Genomic DNA, 8,181 nt, shown 5'->3' on the forward strand with positions numbered 1-8,181 from the left:
GAAGGTGTAGGAAGAGCCAGAGCCCAAGGAGAGGACATAGGTTTATGATCCATCCATCCATCCATCCATCTGGATGTGGGGTGTATTAAACTTTGCCCCCAAAGTCCGGAATCTCAAGCTCACTGAGAGAGGCTGCCAATGAGGAGCCCCAGAGCAGAAGGTTTAACTTCAGGGCTCCAGGCTGCATGGCATGCAGAGCCTCAAGAGATTGAGAAAATAAATCAAAGGAACAAGAAGAATCAAGTCTGAAAAAGACTTTTGGATTAGAAAAGCTCTGATACCAGAAGTCACATTGCAAGAGATTAAAAAAATAAATAGGTGGTGAAAACGTGGAAAACCTGGAGACAGAGAACATTGCTAGATTAGCAACTTTAAAAAAAATTATAGTTGATTTACAATGTTGTGTTAATTACTGCTGTCTACCAGAGTGACTCAGTTATTCACACACATATATATATGTTATTTTCCATATTCTTTTACTGTATAGCACAGGGAAAGCAATTACTTTCTAAAACAGCAATACCCCATTGAGGGAGGGAATATCCCCAGGGGGTGCTCAGAAAAGGCAAATACAGAGTTGTTGGGAGAATACCCATTTATGCAAATATTTTGGCTCATAATTTGATAAAATAGCAAATGCCTGAAAAATGTTGACATACGCCCATAGTTACGTTTCTAGGAATTTATTCCCATAACTAATAAACGATGGCCACAGTTAAGACAGCAGAAAACAGCAGACACTAGGAAGACACTAGGCCGGGTGGGCCCTCTGGCTTCCCCCGCGCCGCCGCCGCCTCGCCAGGCTGCCCTCGGCCCGCGCACCAGCCAACTCCATTATGGCGCGCCGCAGCCCCTGCGTCACGATTAGTGATGAGGAGCCAGGTGATGACCTAGATCTATTTTGTGTACCTAACCATTATGCTGAGGATTTGGAAAAGGTGTTTATTCCTCATGGACTCATTCTGGACAGGACGGAAAAGCTGGCCCGAGATGTGATGGGGGATATGGGAGGCCACCACATCGTGGCCCTCCGTGTGCTCAAGGCGGGCTATACGTTCTTTGCGGACCTGCTGGACTACGTTAAAGCGCTGAGCAGAAATAGTGATAGGTTCATTCCTGTGACTGTGGATTTTATCAGACTAGATTTTTTAAGAGCTACTGTAATGACCAGTCAACAGGTGCCGTCAAAGTCCTTGGTGGAGATAATCTCTCAACTTTAGCTGGAAAGAACATCTTGATTGTTGAAGATATAATTGACTTTGGCAAAACAATGCAAATCTTCCTATCCCTGGTCCAGCAGCATAATCCAAAGATGGTTGAGGTTGCCAGCCTGCTGGTGAAAAGGACCCCTCGAAGCATTGGCTATAGACTGGACTTTGATGGATTTGAAATTCCAGACAAGTTTGTAATAGGATATGCCCTTGACTGTAATGAATACTTCAGGGATTTGAATCATGTTTGTGTCATTAGTGAAACTGGAAAAGCAAAATACAAATCCGAAGCTGAGAGTCCAGGCTGAGTTTGGTAACATCTGGAGTCCCATGGAAATCATCAGTAGAATTACTAAATCTTCTAGTTCTGTGGCCAGCTGCTTAGCAGAGCTTATTGCATGTATTTTCTAAGAATTCTATCTGTTTTGTATTTTAGAAATGTCTGTTGCTGCATTCCTGAACTCTTTTATTTGCACTGTGAGCCTATAGCCTGTCAGTTCCCTTTGAGGTGGATTGTTGTTGGACTCATGAATGAAAAATCTCTTAAACCACACCACTATTGAATAAAAATATTGAAATTATATCTGTGAGAAGCATTTAAAGAGGAGGATATGTTCATTTTTAATTGATATTTTAATTTCTATATACTGAATAAAGAATAGAAGTGATTGGATATTATTAATTATACCACTGTGTCTTTAGAAAAGTGAGAACCAGGGTTTTATATCAGTGACAGTATTTAGAGGTGTTGTTATATCAGATAAACTGTATGTCCTGGAATTGTTTTTGTAGGTTTCAGTAGTAATAACTATTCTCCTGTTTGTTCGGATTATTTCCAATGAATCTTTGTCAAACATTCCTTTTAAATACAGATCAAAAAATTTGAAAAAACCTACCACTTTTTGATGGGCTTCCCTGGTGGCTCAGACGGTCAATCTGCCTGCAGTACAAGAGACGTGGGCTTGATCCCTGGGTCAAGAAGATCCCCTGGAGTAGGAAATGGCAACCCACTCCAGTATTCTTGCCTGGAGAATCCCATGCACAGGAGCCTGGCGGGCTATAGTCCATGAGGTCGCAAAGAGTTTAACACAACTAAATGAGTAACACTTACTTTCACCTCTTTTGAACTCTTCAGTATAAAAATTCTTAAAATAATAACTATCTCTTTAAAAGAAAAAAGATATAAAACATTAAATATCTAATAAAAATGGGTTAAATACAGTCATTTTGAGATAGCAATCATAAAATATATATTTTAACAATATCATATGACAAAATGTCCAAGATCTATTAAATGGGAAATTATTTTATAACATAGTAAATGCAACAGGCCACCAAGTTTATGAAGATGTATGTTGTACACACACAGGAATTTAGGCATCAACAGGACTGTTAATTTAAAAGTGGTTGTCTTATGGTTGTGGAATAATAGGTAATCTTTTTCCTTCCAATACCTTTTTGTATTTTCCAAATTTCTCTAATATACAGATAATGCTTTTCAAACAGAAAAAAGTAAGTTTGAAATTAAAAAGAAAGAGGAGGTAACTGGAAGGAACAGCAAGGTGAAGAGAAGTGTGCAGATAAGAGGAGGTGTGTGGGGAGGAGGGATGAGGATGAGGGAGAGGAATGACTGATGGCCTGTGCTCCCCAGAAGAGGAGGGAGAGAGAGACCAAGGGCTCAGGGGCAGGCACCGACTTCTGCAGAGAAGAGCGGTGAGGGTGAGGGGACAGAGAAGAAAGGTTAGAAGGTGCTTGAGGTCATTCTGAGTGACATAGGTCTTCTCCATCAAGTCAGTGGCTGAACAGGTGACCAGCAGGGGAAGGAAGTAGGTGGAATACGGGAGTCTTCCAGATATGGCTCAGCAATTGACCAAGAATCCCTCAAATTCTCAAGAAAGCAAGTAGACCCAGTTATGCAAATGTATGACCTGAGTCACCCCTTCCCCCAGAAAGATCACCTCCCTGGTGAGTGCCCGTGGGTAGCCCTGGGAGTTCATTAATAATCAGCATTTTAAATTGGACAAAGACTCATTGTCACTTCCATCTACACCAGTTAGAGTAGCTCAGCTTTTCACTGAAGTTGGGATCCCAGAGGGCCGAGATGTTACCCCAGAGGGTCCTCCTCCAGGGCCATCTGCGTCTGGGAAATGTGTAATGAGACTCTCTAACCACTAGAGGACAGAATTAACTTGAAACACAGGTATGGCTAAGGGATAGGATGGTCTACAATTTATGGAACAAACTAGGATGCTCTGGAGCTGTTCTACTTACTCCAGGACAGCAGATGCAAACAGGGGTTGTCCCGGGCAAACTGGGAAATATGGTCACCTTACTAATGAATCGAAGGGCCTGGAAGAAAGAAAACGATTGTTGTGAGGGAGATGGAAATCTTAGGGCTGCTCATTTGCACAGGAGTAACCCCTGGGGGCCTTCCAAATAGCTTACAGTTACCCAAGGGCCTGAAATCACAGGGAGGATGTCGTCTGTAAATACAAACGTGTGAATAGTTTCTCGCAGAGGAATACACAGCTCTTTGTGTTTACCATCTCATCTTTCCTCTTGTCTGTGGCAATAGGAGTGTTGTAGATAGGGTATTTATAAGGCTTTTCAGGCTGTGCAGACATACTTGGAAGTACCTGGAGTACTTCTGGGAAACAGTGTATGCCAACAAAGGTGTCCCAGTCTCCAGACAATGGCTTGGAAATATTAATAGTTTACGTAAACATACCTGCCTGTCCAGGGCAAGGATGGGTATGCTCTGAGGCTGGGCCAGGGTTGGGAGCTCTGCCTACTGCGTCCTCTCAGTGCAACGACAAGCTCCCCTGGTCCTGGAACATTTGAGTTCCAGGCTTCCCACTGCACCCGAGATTGACCTTTCTTGGCTATTGTTTGAAATGCTGCAATGAACAGGGAATGACAGTTATCTCTCTGCTGTAACGATTTCGTTTCATTTGGTCATATTTCTGGAAGTCGGACTTCTTTTCTCATGTTTTGAGGAACCTCCATACTGTTTTCCATAACAGCTTCACCATTTTACATTCCCATCAACAGCAGACAAAAGTTCTAATTCTCGACTTCTTTGCCAACTTTGCTATGTTAAATAATTTTTTTTCTTTATAATACACATCCTAGCAAATGTGAGATGATATCTCACTGGGGTTTTGATTTGCGTTTCCATGATGATTAGCGATGCTGAGCAACTTTTCAAATGTCTGTTGGCTATTTGTATGTCTTCTTTGGAGTAATATATATCCAATTCTTTTGTTCATTAAAATATTTTTTAAAGTGAGTTGTAGTAGCTCTTATGTATTTGGAGTATAAGTCTTTTTTTAACGTATAAGGATGGCAAGTATGTTGCCTTTTCATTCTGTTGCTGTTGAAGAGCCTATCCTTTCCCCATTGTGTTATCATAGATACTCAGAGATTATCACTTGGCCACGTCTGTGTGAGTTTACTTGGGGACTCTTTATTCTGGTCCATAGGTCTATCTGCCTGTTTCTATGCCAGTGCCATTCTGTTTCAATTGCTACAGACTTTGTAATATTTTGAAGTCAGGACATGTGAAACCTCCATCTTTATTCTTTGCTGTCAAGATGTTTTGGCTCTTTGGGGTCCTTTGTGGTTCCATATGTATTTTAAGAATGTTTTTTTCCATTTCTTTTAAAATGGCTTTGGAGTTCTGTTAGGTGTTGCAGTGAATCTGTACATCACTTTGGGTAATGTCAACATTACCCATGGAAGTGTCAACAATGTTGTCTTCCAGTGTATGAACATAGCATGTCATTCCAATTAATGAGTCTTATATAATTCTTTCAGCAATGTTTTGAAATTTTCAGTATGCTGTTGCTACTGCTGCTACGTCGCCTCAGTCGTGTCCGACTCTATGCGACCCCATAGACAGCAGCCCACCAGGCTCCCCCGTCCCTGGGATTCTCCAGGCAAGAACACTGGAGTGGGTTGCCATTTCCTTCTCCAATGCATGAAAGTGAAAATTGAGAGTGAAGTCGCTCAGTCGTGTCCGACTCTTAGCGACCCCATGGACTGCAGCCTACCAGGCTCCTCTGTCTATGGGATTTTCCAGGCAAGAGTACTGGAGTGGGTTGCCGTTGCCTTCTCCAAATTTTCAGTATACAAGTGGTTTATTTCCTTAGGGCCCTTTGCCCCTGCCTTCTTGGCTCTTTCAGAGCCAGGGGTGAGAAGGATCAATTCATGAATCTAGAAAAGTGTCCCTAGATACTCTGCTTACTCATCTGTATTTCTCCCTGGACTGTAAGTTGTGGGAGAAGAGAGAGAATGTTTGCTGTAACTTTCTCAAGGTTAACTGTTTTTCGTATTGTATCATTTAGAGAGTATCCATAAAAATGTGAATCAAAATGCAACAATCTTTATCATCTTTTCCATGTTCTTTACATCAAAACCCTGAGGTGGACGTCTATGTTGAGGTCTTTTCTTTTCTCTTTTATTTCAGTGGAATTTATTTCCTTCCCTTCTGTGTGAGTCTTGTAATCACACATTACAGGTCCTGCAAGTTATTCTCCCTTGTATGTGCTGTCCTCAGTTGTATCTGACTCTTTTCTACTCCACGGACTGTTGCCCACCAGGTTCCTCTGTCTCTGGAATTTTCCAGGCACGAATACTGGGAGTGGGTTACAGGGGATCTTCCCGACCCAGGGATTGAACCCGTGTCTCCTGCATCTCCTGCATTGCCAAGTGGATTCTTTACCAGTGTGTCACCTGGGAAGCCCCTATTCTCCCTTGACTCCACAAATATTCATGGAAGTCTCAGTAATCAGTGAAGATTTCCAGTCATTTTATAACATTTGTCCTAACAGTAAATTTCTGGTTAATTCGATCACAACTAAAAAACCCAAAAGCAATCTGAAGATTTCATTCATCTAATACTTCCAATGGTTTTGTAAGTACCAATTCTCTATGTTAACTTTTGCTTGCTTGAAATACTTAGAGGTTTTTGGCTTCTTTACACGACTTGAATACAATAGAATAGAGAACCAAAAATGTTTCCAAGAACTAAATCATCAAAAATGGCAGCTGGAAGTTGTTTTACTTCTGCAGATTTTGGAAGGTCCTAAGTGGAAAATATATACTGGTTTTCCACAGTATGGAAATAGCAAATAACTACTTAAATTATTATGCGTGCCTGAATAATGTGCTCTTTGACGGCATGGCTTAGTTAGGGAGGTGAACTAGCTGTTATAAAAGAAACAGTATGAAAGATTAATCACTACAAGACTTGATGGTGGACTGGTTGACTTTGTCAACATGATATCGCCTGTAAGTGGGAAATTACTAGTTTGGGAATTTAAATTCTCAGTCAAAATGCGATAAAAAGAGCTTTCAAGCTTTCAAGCAATGTGATAAAAAGAGCATTTCAGTCACCCTTAATGGCACCCCACTCCAGTACTCTTGCCTGGAAAATCCCATGGATGGAGGAGCCTGGTAGGCTGCAGTCCATGGGGTTGCTAAGAGTCAGACACGACTGAGCGACTTCACTCTCACTTTTCACTTTTATGCATTGGAGAAGGAAATGGCAACCCACTCCAGTGTTCTTGCCTGGAGAATCCCAGGGACGGGGGAGCCTGGTGGGCTGCCGTCTATGGGGTCACACAAAGTCGGACACGACTGAAGTGACTTAGCAGCAGTTAAGTGATCTCTTACTTATTTTTTAAAACGTGCTTATTTGACTGGGTCAGGTCTTAGTTGTGGACACAGGATCTTTGATCTTAGTTGCAGCATGTGGGATCTTTAGCTGTGGCATGTAGTATGATCTAACTCTCTGATCAGGGATTGAACTCAGGCCTCCTCCTTTGGGAGTGTGGAGTCTTAGCCACCAGACCACGAGGGAAGTCCTGATCTTTTATATTTTTATAGTAGCAGAACACAGCTATTTTTATAGCCCCATCTAATACTTTTGGTCCCAGAATTAAGAGGTGAATGAATTAATAGCATAGCTAAGTCTTGCATGAAATTTAGAGCATTAATTGGGAAGAAGTATCACCTTTAAATTTCAACTGAATATATACGGAAGGATTTAGATTGATTTGAGCATTGAGACTGCATCCTAGATAGTTTGTGCTTCATGGCTCTGAAACCAGCAGGCAATTGTGTGGGTTATTATGGTGGTTGGAGTGATTGATCCTGCTACCTAATGGTTATGAAAGGATGTGTGTCTGGAATCCAGAAGATTTCCAAAGGGTACTTCATTGTACTTCCTGTCTAATTAGTGAAGACTCCTGAATCTAGTGCATGTAGGGCTATTGAGAAATTTTCACCAAGTAAATAATCATAAACAACAAAAATGATTTGAGGGCAAGAAAGAGATAGACTACGTAGTGGAAAAGTGAAATTAAAAGCACCAGCATCTCATTACTAGTTTTAAGCATTTAGAAAAAAATCCCATGGACGGAGGAGCCTGGCGGGCTGTAGTCCATGGGGTCACTAAGAGTCAGACACAACTGAACAACTTCACTTTCACTTTTCACTTTCATGCACTGGAGAAGGTAATGGCACCCCACTCCAGTACTCTTGCCTGGAAAATCCCATAGACGGAGAAGCCTGGTGGGCTGCAGTCCATGGGGTCACTAAGAGTCGGACATGACTGAAGTGACTTAGCAGCAGCAGCAGCAGCAACAAATTCTTCATTTTAATTAGCATATATTAGCCATTGTTTTCTTTCTTCCTAAATATTACATGTAAGATGTGTTGGTGCACCTCTACCTTATAATTTTATCTCTAATTATCATAGAACAGTGTATCTTCATTAGGAAAAACAAGACATAACCATTCCCCAGAGATGGATACAGTGATTGATTCAACTGTGGATCTCTACCTTGAGAGAGTTTCAGGATATTTTCACTTAAATGAGGAATGGGTTGTATTATCTTAGATCAACACATGCTATTGTCAATTTTGCCATTGTTCAAAAGTTAAAATATAAGCCGTTGGGTTGAAC

At 41.4% G+C, this 8,181-nt stretch overlaps 1 pseudogene; it reads left to right on the plus strand.

Moving 5' to 3' along the window:
* Positions 1–836: 836 nt before the first annotated feature.
* On the plus strand, positions 837–1,735 carry LOC102265509 (hypoxanthine-guanine phosphoribosyltransferase pseudogene; annotated as a pseudogene).
* The last annotated feature ends 6,446 nt before the right edge of the window (positions 1,736–8,181 follow it).

Source organism: Bos mutus, chromosome 16 (assembly GCF_027580195.1).
Source record: "Bos mutus isolate GX-2022 chromosome 16, NWIPB_WYAK_1.1, whole genome shotgun sequence".
NCBI lineage: Eukaryota > Metazoa > Chordata > Mammalia > Artiodactyla > Bovidae > Bos > Bos mutus.